The following is an 11,877-nucleotide window of genomic DNA, read 5'->3' as shown; positions in this document are numbered from 1 at the left end:
ATGACCAAAAATGTAAGGGCGCAGCCGGCCGCGCCAGCACTATGTTTGTAGCTCAGCCCCGCCAATTGTTTTTGCACGATCTTCGACGTGCTCTTCGCGTAGCTCTTCTCGTAGGTCTGTTGTAATTTGCGGCTGATATTAGCTACAATAGATTATTATTATTTATTTTATTTATTGCTTTATGGTGTAAACACACCAAAGGTCTGTTGGTAACATGTACCAACAGCCGCGAAAGTACATTACATTACATTACTTATTTACCTACTTACTTACTTATATACACACATACATACAGATTCTACAAGTAGTTCAGATTTGAGGTGGGTGGACGTGACTGGTGGCATCTTGAGCAAGGACAGAGATAGTGCAATGAGCAATTGTTGTTATCTTCAAAGTTAGTTATAAAATGATCCCAGAGAAAAGTTTTTAGTTTTGATTTTAGCAGAGGAGATAAACGTATAGTTAGTATTCTCCCTACAACTACTAGTCTCGCGTGGCCAGACCGCTTTTTTCCGTATATTGGCTGGGGAAAAAAAGGGTCTGGTGCAACTCCAATAACTGTTTACTTCTGAGCCGTCCCCAGACACTGGGGACGCTAATTGAATAACATTGGCCGCAAAGGAGGCGCCGATGACGTCAGTAAGTAAACTCGAGATCTGTTTATCCTTTAAACGAATCTTAATTTGCTCTGATCTTTTATAGCGTCTTGAAAGTTCATAACAAGACTCACAACCGGAGCAGGAGTGTCGGAATACTTCATAGTTTTACTGACGTCATAGCACCTCCTTTGTGACCAATGTTATTCAATTAGCGTCCCCGGAATCTGGGGACGGCTCAGAAGTAAACAGCTATTGGAGTTGCACCGGACCCACCCAATACACGGAAAAAAGCGGTCTGGCCACGCGAGACTATACAACTACCAGATCTTAATTAAGAGCAGGAAATAGACAAAGCAACATATTCCATCATAGTACATCGTTCTGGCACCTGTCCTTTTGACTCTCGTCCTGACCTTAACTACTGCACGCAGTCATAACAAAAACCAACCAACAGATTCATTGCTGAACTCGAATTAATCTGTGAGCACCACATAGTGCCGGAAATTGGTTGTCTTGGTCACTATCTTTAAACTGAGCAGTCAGCCCTGCTGCCACAGGACAAGTGGTTACATTACACAAGCCAATTATCTAATTACAAAATTACAAGTGCAATAATGTGATTAGCACATATTTATCGAATCACGTATTGTGGTTGTTGGTGGTATTAAGTATTCATCGAATTACATTTAGTAGATACTGGTAGTATCACTATTAACTATATATTTTGGCAGGTGGTCAGGTTGTTTAATCACGTGATCAGGTGCACGTGATCCCCTCTCAACGCAGGTCGGTGACAAGCACGTAGCTGCTATTGCGTTTTCGAGCCTTTGTTGTAATCTGTATGGCTCGATGTAGGATTTTTGGCCCCTGCAGCTAACTCGAGCCTATCTGGACGAGAGTTCCATAGCCCAAAGAAAGCCCATAATGGGGTAGCAGGGGGTTCTAAGTGGCTAGCTAGTTGGAGTAGTTTAAACCTTGATCATCTTGTTTGAGCTTGGTTTTCCTATCGCCCAGATGAGGTGTTGTCACCTTTGATAGGCACTGTTAAGCATTAGCGCCATAGGGTTAGCACGTGTGTCTGCCTATTCATGGCTACCTGGCCACCTCTATGTAAACCGTGCCAGCAGCGCAGTTTAGGAGCTGCAAATTGCTATTGATTGTTGATACTGGCCGGTTTAGAAAGAATATATTTCAAAAACGTTAAATGAGTGATGTTGTATCAGCCGGTGCCATGCCCTGGTCTGGCGAGCAATCCGTTGTCAGCGGACTACCCCAGCCGCTTCATCGATACTTAGCTGCGTGACACTACAGCCTTTGTTTGATTGAAGTTTTGTGGTGATAGTTATGACTTATGCTAAGACTGCTTGCTATAGGTGTGTCACCAGCGTGGTCATTGTGCAAAGTTGGCAGTATCAGTAGCTGTAGCTATAGCTTGTTATTAATCTATAATGTACGTGTGTATGCAAGTGCGCCGGCTGCATGGCCTGTTGGATTTTAGCACTGTAGTCATGTGATGACCTAGCTGATGTGCAGTTGCACTCTGTCCCCAGCTCGCAGTGCAGTCATAGAATATTGGCTCACCTATTTGTGCACTCTTGACACAATCATAATTGACGTGTTCCCCGTATCCGGAGAATTGAGGCACAGCCCAGTCTGATGTGTCTATGTGTCACTGATCTGATACTGCTTAGGGCAATCTCACATCTCTATTTATAGTGTAGGTATGTGTGTTAACCATGCCTGGTGTGATTTCAATAAACTAGTGCATGATACCGCAGGCATGTGGTAATGATCAGTACCTTCATTGTACAACTTTGTCTTGTTGCCTGAAGTAGTGCTACTAGATCTAGACTCACTCGGTTGCTTTGTTCGGTGGTCACCATAGCTGTTATAGTGTGCTGCTTATCTGTCACATCCTGACTAGCTGGATATAGAATATTCTAGTCTGTTTTTTTTTTTTTTTGATTGCTAGGAGTTCTAGTCAAGGTGTTCCCAGCAAGTGAGCTGTACTAGTCGCAGCTGGTCATCTTGATTATTGGTTATTGATTTAGCTGATATGTGTGTACTGTACATGTGCTACTGAGCATCGCTGCCACATCTAGCTACAGCAAATAATATAGTCTGGTGCTAACGCTTAAGTTGATGACTGACTACACTGTGCTGGTCACTTAGCAGGTATAGTCATATGCTCTCGGTGTAGCTGAAGCGTGCTTAAACTGTGGCCACAGCTGCTGCAAGTCCTGCCATTTAGTGGTAGTGATTAGCTGATGTGTCACTGTACCATGCTACAAATATAGCTGTCCTGTCATTCAGTTAAGTGCTGTAACTGATATGCTACTGTATATGCAACTGAGTAGCCATTTTGTTTACTGCCATCGATGTTGTCATGTATAGTTGATACATATCTGTAGTGAACTGTGCTATACCACTGTATAACTGTCAAATATACTGCAAATGACACTGTCAGGTGCTATCGTTATAGCTGATGCAGGAACTCGGCCTTTATGATCAGTGTGGGTGAAGAGGAGTCTTTAGAGCACATGGTTGGACATGCTAAGTATGTAAGATTTTGCAGAGACCAAAGCCCAACCTCATGCGATTGCTATGGCCACTGTACTGCATTACTGACATAGTTGTCTCACCCACTGTGACTGATACTGAGTGATAGTGATGCAGTCAGGTGAGAAAGCTCGTAGCTGCCTTGTGCTGTTACTATCTGTAAGATCTGTCAATGGTGCAGGTACAAATAACGCAACTAATGTGTAGCCGCAATCATGATGTGGACAGGATTATCTATCCTGGCATGGCTGTTATGTCTGCAACTAATGCGTCAGGTGTTTTCAGTATGCAGTTGAAATTCCTGACACTTCTGCTGTACATTATTTGTAGCAATCTATCTGATGTGTGGATGTAGGATCATGACAAAGCCAGATGTCACAATTGATGCAGTCAGGTGTAGCAATATACCTGATATATGCGACTGCACAGTGCTACTGATGTAGCTGTCGTGTCCACTGAAGCTGCAATTGATGTGGTGAGGGGTGTGTGGCTACACTGGTGATGTTTCTGCTACCTCCATTGTAATTGATTTAGCCTGATGCTAACAGTATAGACTGTACAGTGCTACTGGTGTAGCCTACACTGATGATGTTTCTGCTACCTCCATTGTAATTGATTTAGTCTGATGCTAACAGTATAGACTGTACGGTGCTACTGGTGTAGCTGTCCTGATCCTGATGCAGTCAGGTGATGATATAGCTGATATGTAGCTGCAATATAATGACTGTAGAGTGTTGTTGACGTAGCAACTACAGCTGATGCATGCAGTATAGCTGTCGTGTAAATGTGTGATGACAAGAGGTCACGTTCACTGTGATTGATAGTCAGGTAGCTGATGTATGCATGATTGTACTGTGATACCAACATAGTTATCACATTAATTTTACTAGAATTGATGTTGCATCATTCATGTTTGAGAGCTACCAATGTAGCCCATGTTGGATGTAGCCCACGTTTACTGATGTAGCTCATGGTTGAGTGCTATCGACATAGCTCATGTTTGAGTGTTACTGGCGTAGCTCATGTGTGATTGCTACTGACATCACTCATGTTTGAGAGCTGCCAACTTACCTCATCTGAGTGCTACTGACATAGCTCATGTACGGCTGCAACTAATGTAGTTCATGTCTGGTGCAGCTCGTGTTTGAGTGCTACCAGCTTACCTCATTTGAGTGCTACAGACTTACATAGCTCATGCATGTCTGGGAGCTCCTGTCTGGGTACTATCAATATAGCTCATGTCTGAGTGTTACCAATGTAGTTTATGTTTGAGCATCAGCGATATAGCTCATGTAAGCATGTTTGAGTACTACCAACATGGCTCATGATCATGTCCACATAATGCTAATGATATAGCTCATGTTTGAGTGTTACTGACATAGCCCATGTTTGAGTGTTACATGGACGTAGATCATGTTTGAGTGCTACCAACACAGCTCATGTCTGAGTGCTACTGATGTAGCTCATGTTACCAGCTTACCTCTTTTGAGTGCTATGTACCAAGTAGCTCATGTATGAGTGCTACTAATATAGCTCATGTTTGAGTGCTACCAAACATAGCTCATGTCTGAAATTGAGTGCTACTGATGTTCGTAGCTCATGTTTGCATGCTACTGATGTAGCTCATGTTTGAGTACTGCTGATGTAGCTCATGTTTGAGTTTGAGTGCTGCCAACATAGCTCATGTCTGAGTGTAGTAGCCCGTGTTACCGACTTGTATAATTACCTCTTTTGAGTGCTACTGACATAGCTCCTGTCTGAGTGCTATTGATATAGCTAATGTTTGAGTGCTACTGACTGCTCGTGTTTATGTGCTACCAAGATAGCTCATGTCTGATACTGAGTGCTACTGATGTTTGTAGCTCATGTTTGCTTGCTACTGACATAGCTCGTGTTTGAATGCTACCAGTGTACCTCTTTTGAGTGCTACTGATGTAGCTCATGTTTGAGTGCTACTCACTCTTAAGTGTTTGCAATGCAGCTCATGTTTTGAGTGCTACTGATGTAGTTCATGCTTGAGTGCTACCAATATGTTTATGGTGGAGTTCTACTGTTGTAACTCATGTTTGATTGCTACCGACACAGCTCATGTGTGAAAGCTTTTAACTTACCACATTAATTATGGGTGCTACCGATGTGTAGCTCGTGTATGGGTGCTACCGATGTAGCTCATGTCTGGGCACTACCAATGTAGCTCATGCCTGAGTGCTACCGACGTATAGTAGTTTGTGTTTACGTGCTACCGACATAGCTCGTATTGTGAGATGTAGACTCATGTTTGAGTACCAACTTACCTCATTTGGGTGCTAACAACATAGCTCATTTCTGGGTGCTATAGCCGCTCATGTCTGGCTACTAGTGATGTAGCTCATGTCTGAGTGCAACTGACAGCTTATTTTTGGGTGTTACCAACATATTGAGTGCTACCGATGTAACTCAGATTTGGGTACTACCAATGTAGCTCATGATCATGTTTGAGAACCGCTGACATAGCTCGTTTGAGTGCTATACCGTCTTAACTCATGTTTCAGTGCTGTTGACATAGCTTATGTGAGAGTGCTACCAATGTAGCTCATGTTTGAGTGCTACCGGCGTAGTTTATGCTGTGTGAGTGCTACCGACATGGCTCATGTTGTGAGATGTAGCTCATGTTTGAGTACCAACTTGAGTGCTACCAACATAGCTCGTCTGGCTACAGCTACTGATGTAGCTCGTGTCTGGGTGCTACTGACAGCTCATGTCTGGGTGTTACTGACATATTGAGTGCTACCGATGTCACTCAGGTTATTACCGACGTACCTCATATTAGAGTGCTACCGATGTAGTTCATATGTGACTGCTACCAATGTATTTTTCTGCAGTTGTGACTCATGTTTGAGTGCTACCGACATGTAACTGCTTTTAACTTACCACATTTGAGTGCTACCGATGTAGCTCATGTATGGGTGCTACCGACATAGCTCATGTCTGGGTATTACCAATGTAGCTTATGTCTGAGTGCTACTGATGTATAGTAGTTCAGTTTGAGTGCTACTGACATAGCACATGTTTAAGTGCTACTGACATAGCTCATACCGTGAGATGTAGCTCATGTTTCAGTACCAACTTACCTCATTAGAGTGCTACCAACATAGCTCATCTCCGGGTGCTATACGTGTCTGGCTACTAGTGATGTAGTTCATGTCTGGGTGTTACTGACATATTGAGTGCAACTCAGGTTTGGGTACTACCGACGTAGCTCATGTTTGACTGCTACTGACATAGCTCATGTTTGCAACATAGCTAGTGTTTGACTGAGTGCTACCAATGTAGCTCATGTTTGAGTGCTACCGTTGTAGCTCACGTGTGAGTGCTACCAACATGGCTCACATTGTGAGATGTAGCTGATGTTTGAGTACCAACTTACCTCATTTGAGCGCTACCAACATAGTTCATGTCTGAGTGCTACTGACAGATCGTGTCTGGGTGTTAATAACAAATTGAATGCTACTGACAGCTCGAGTCTAGGTGTTAATGACATATTGAGTGCTACTGATGTAGCTCAGGTTTGAGTACTACTGATGTAGCTCATGTTAGAGTACTATTGACATAGCTCATGTGAGAGTCCTACCGATGTAGCTCATGTGTGAGTGCTGCCCACGTAGCTGATGTTTGAGTGCTACTACCGATGTAGCTGATGTTTGAGTGCTACTACCAATTAATGTAGCTGATGTTTGAGTGCTACTGACGTAGCTGATGTTTGAGTGCTACCGACGTAGCTGATGTTTGAGTGCTACTGAAGTAGCTGATGTGAGTGCTACTGAAGTAGCTGATGTTTGAGTGCTACCGACGTAGCTGATGTTTGAGTGCTACCGACGTAGCTGGTGTTTGAGTGTTACCGACGTAGCTGATGTTTGAGTGCTACCAATGTAGCTGATGTGAGTGCTACTGACGTAGCTGGTGTTTGAGTGCTACTACTGACGTAGCTGATGTTTGAGTGCTACCGACGTAGCTGATGTTTGAGTGCTACCGACGTAGCTGGTGTTTGAGTGCTACCAACGTAGCTGGTGTTTGAGTGCTACCAACGTAGCTGGTGTTTGAGTGCTACCAATGTAGCTGATGTTTGAGTGCTACTGACGTAGCTGATGTTTGAGTGCTACTGAAGTAGCTGATGTGAGTGCTACTGATGTAGCTGGTGTTTGAGTGCTACTGACGTAGCTGATGTTTGAGTGCTACTGAAGTAGCTGATGTTTGAGTGCTACTGACGTAGCTGATGTTTGAGTGCTACCGACGTAGCTGGTGTTTGAGTGCTACCGACGTAGCTGATGTGAGTGCTACCGACGTAGCTGATGTGAGTGCTACCGACGTAGCTGATGTTTGAGTGCTACCGACGTAGCTGATGTTTGAGTGCTACTGATGTAGCTGATGTGAGTGCTACTGAAGTAGCTGATGTTTGAGTGCTACCGACGTAGCTGATGTGACTGCTACCGATGTAGCTGATGTTTGAGTGCTACTGATGTAGCTACCAATCCACCTGTCCCCAACTGAACCAGGCCTAGCTATCATTCCCCTTTTCTCTCCCTCCTAGGGGCTATACTTTAAAATGTGGAATCCAACCAGCTTAATTTGCGGTCAACCAATCCATAAGTTCCTTTCAAAAGAAAATTCCAGCAACCTTACCCTAAAAAGGCCAGGTACCCTCTACGCCCACCTCCAGGATGTACTATATTTCACTCCCTTCCTGTGTGAAGGGAGGAGAATGAGTATAAAATCGATGACTGGTTAGTGGGGACTTCCGGTGGTAGGTGATAACTCACTCGGCGAGACGATACTGGAGCATCTACCGATACACTCAGTTGTGATCTGTGTGTGCCACCGCAGCTAGAGCACTATTGATCAAACTAGTGCCGGAAACATTCTTGAGAATCTTCCCTGGTCACATTCTGACGGTTATCACTGTGGTTCGCGGGGTAAAAGTAGAAGTTGATACCCTATTGTTCATCACGATATCATTCCGTTTGAGGTAGAGATGAAATATCATTACTCTCCGTCTCGCACTTTTACGCACGACGAGTTGAAGTTCGATCACACGAGCCAACAAATGGCGCCTTCTGCATCACGTGCGTAACTGGCTGGAGGCGTGCGTGATTCTTTTTTGTGCTAACCACAGTTAAGCTATTAACCTCCATTTGTAAAAGTGATGTAATTAAATCAGAGTCAGAGGTTTTTAGTGGCAAGGTTGTTCCAATTAATCCTGGTATAGTCCTGGAGAAATGTTGTGGGGGGATCAAGGTCACCAGTCTCACCACTGGGTCTGGGATTTTTTTCGGCATTCTTCACATTTTAGTTACATGTTTCTGACTCCCTGTATTGCCTCCTCACAGGTCCCTAGTGGGATAGCATTTTAATAAGAAATAACTGTTCTGATATGACCTTGTGGATGAAGACGGTAAGTCACGGTATTTTTTATATTTATTTTTATTTATTAATGCTTTACAGCACGTAAGTACTGAAAGCCTGGCAAGTCCTGCCAAGGGCTGAACTACACTAACATAACATTAAAATTAACTACAAAACTGAAATTACACTAACATAAAAATAATTAATTACAGAACTGATTAGGAAAGGTGGGAGGGGGTTAATGTTATGATAGGTATGATGAAATGTAATGGGTGGTATGATCTGGTGTCTCATTGATGGTAAATAATATGATAGAATGGAGGTAGCAAGCTGGTGATACAGTGCCGTGTGTAGAACTTGTAATTTAGGTATCTTAACTATGATGGGTCTCAAGAGATGGCTAGGATAATTCACTTAACATTGCTGAAACTGGGCTAAATCTGTTATAAATCTATCAGGCTGCACAATGATGCACCTTTTCCAATTGTGAGTTATAGTACACATCCCACACAGCTGACACATATTCCATTTCCGCTACCATGTTGCTGCATGCCGTACAGTTGTTTCATGTCGTACAGTTGCTGCCACTGTGGATGCCACGGTGTTATGTGTTGCTGCAGCTGCATGCCGTACAATTGCATTGTGAGGTATGTCGATTCCTTAACTTTTCTTGAGAAATTACTGAAGTCGCGTTTCAAAAAATTCAGAGCTTTTGTTTCCTTTGCTACTATGATGAATATGTGTGAGGACCAGGACAATGATCTGTTAATCAAGATGCCCAGATAATCTTATATATAGTGAGAGCATCGGTGCTAAAAGATTTTGAACAAACCAAGGAACAAGCAGCAAGAGAATACTTGATAAAGCACACCAGTGGAGCCATTGCCATCAGCTCTTCTTGAAAATATATATTTTTAGACAATCTGAATGGAGAGTATACATGTTGTGTGTCTGTTTGCTATTTTCCCATGCCATACCTGCTTTGGCTTTGCAGTCACAATGGCTGCTCCCTGACCCTCAGTCATTCATATCCATTGTTTTGTCATTGTTAAACTTCAGTGTTTGTATTTTATTTTTGCATTTTTGATTTTGTAGCTGTACTGTTAATATTAGATGTTTTGTGTACATGAGGTTTTGTGTCTTGGGATGCGTAATTATACAGGCTCTGCTGTAGGGTAGCTACTTAGATTTGCGCACTTTAACACTACGGTGTAAACCCAAATTAAAACTTTTCAATTGAATAGTTGTCAAGCTGTATATTTTAAGATAGAGATTAGTGGGTCTAACCCAGGAAATGCTTCTTGTTTCATGGCGTCCTATCCGGAATCTCTGCCCCAGCTGCTGCACTTGCTCCTGAGCTGTGGAGACTATATTAATAGAAGTTTCTCCCTTAAAACCCCATTCTGGAATAGGACAGCCCTCTTAGCCTGTCTGTTTTCCCACTGATAACAATGGTCCTGACAAGCACGTTTTCACTGTTCAAGCAGATAATCCCTGCTTAACAAATGTAGCACTCTATGGCTACACTGATCAGATGTCTCCCTTGGTCTTTACAATATACCTTGTCACCATTCCTGAGTTAACAAATCTAGTTAATTACTAAAGAGTAATTAAATCTGATACAAGGGGGTATGTATATTGCCCAGCACCTGCCCGTTAGCTGCTAGTAATCATGCATGTGTGTGTACGTGCAAATATAATGTATATGGTAGTGTTTTAGTAAGGACTTTTAGTTTTAGTTATAGTCATAGCTTAGTTTTAGTAATCTTTCATTCCTTTTAGTTCTAGATTTAGTTATGGTTATATTCTCTGTGTTGTTTAGTTTTAGCTAAAAACATGAAAATCTATATATAAAAACCTTTTACACTTTTAGTTGTACATAAGAACATCTTTCAGTTTTAGTTATCTTGCCCAATTCTTTTAGTTTTGGTACATTATTCTGTTGTTTTTTAGTTATAGATTTAGTTTTAGCTATAATATGGATCTGCTTTTAGTTTTAGTCAACTAATACATATTTGTCTTACTAAAAGTACTTTTAGTTTCAGTTATAGTTAACTAAACCACCATTAAGTCACAAACTATGATGTTTCACTGTAAATTCAAATGGGTACAAATGACCCAAATTTTTGGGTTGTTTTACCTGCAATTCAAATGACCGATTTTTTGGTAGTAATGACCCAAGGATGTACTTGGTTATTTTAACTTTGTAAGATATAGTTATATTACCCAGATGCCCTAAAGTCTCTTCAACCTCTAGCCAAGTGTTTGAAATAATCTTACCATCATGGTTATTTTAACCATCTGTGGTAAAATCACAAAATATTTGTTTATTTGTTTGTTTACATTAATTAACAAGTCAGTCATCATTAGTAATAACATACATTAATCTATGTGTGACACATATTCGCAATAGTTGTTACGTACTGCATCTTAATACTTTACACATACGTGATCTTATAGAAGTTTCAAATTGTATATAAAACCTATGTTCTCCATGTTCACTTTTGATTGTGGGATGTAACACAAATGTTATAACGGCTAGTGTACTGTAAATTTAACCATGTAGCTGGTCATCTAATCTGTGCCATAGTAGACTTGACCATACACACTGAAATTACCCAAATATGTTATTTCAACATCCTAAGTGAACAGTTATATTGACCTACCCTAGTTATTTTGACCAATTTAGTCCAAAAGCCTACCCTAGTTATAACCACTTTTAGATAGTCATTTTAACAAAAAAATTTGTAGGTTAAATTTACCCATGGAGGTTGAATTGATCCATTTGAATTTACTGTGTTGGATGCAGTAGAATTTCTTTCTGTATTTCGTTCCACCTGTAGAACGTATGTAAACTTATACGTGCAGTGGTCTGAGTAACATATATGTGTTGTTTTAGTACAGAGTTTTAGTTATAGTCATAACCAGTTTCTTCAGTTTTAGTTTTATAATCCTTCTCTATTCATTTTAGTTATAGATTTAGTTATGGTTATATTGTCTTAATTAAGACAGAATACGAAAACCTTTTAGTTTTAGTAGTACATAAGAAAATATTTTGGTTTTAGTTTCAGTTGTCTTTCTCATAGTTTTAGATTTAGTCCTGGTAAATTTTGTTGTTTTTTAGTTATAGATTTAGTTATATGGATTTGCATAATGTTGTCTTACTAAAGGTACTTTTATAGTTAACTAAAACAATAACACTAGTATAATTATAGTGTAGAAATTCTGTGCCATACATCTATAGCTATACACTTTTGATCCCAGAACTGTTCCATTAATCTAATGCTTATACAAATACTTTAATAGTTTTTTTATGCAGTGAGACGCACAGCTGGTGACC

This window comes from Dysidea avara, chromosome 3 (assembly GCF_963678975.1).
Source record: "Dysidea avara chromosome 3, odDysAvar1.4, whole genome shotgun sequence".
In the NCBI taxonomy this organism is placed as follows: domain Eukaryota; kingdom Metazoa; phylum Porifera; class Demospongiae; order Dictyoceratida; family Dysideidae; genus Dysidea; species Dysidea avara.
The sequence above is the reverse complement of the archived record's forward strand: the minus strand, read 5'-3'. Positions refer to the sequence as shown.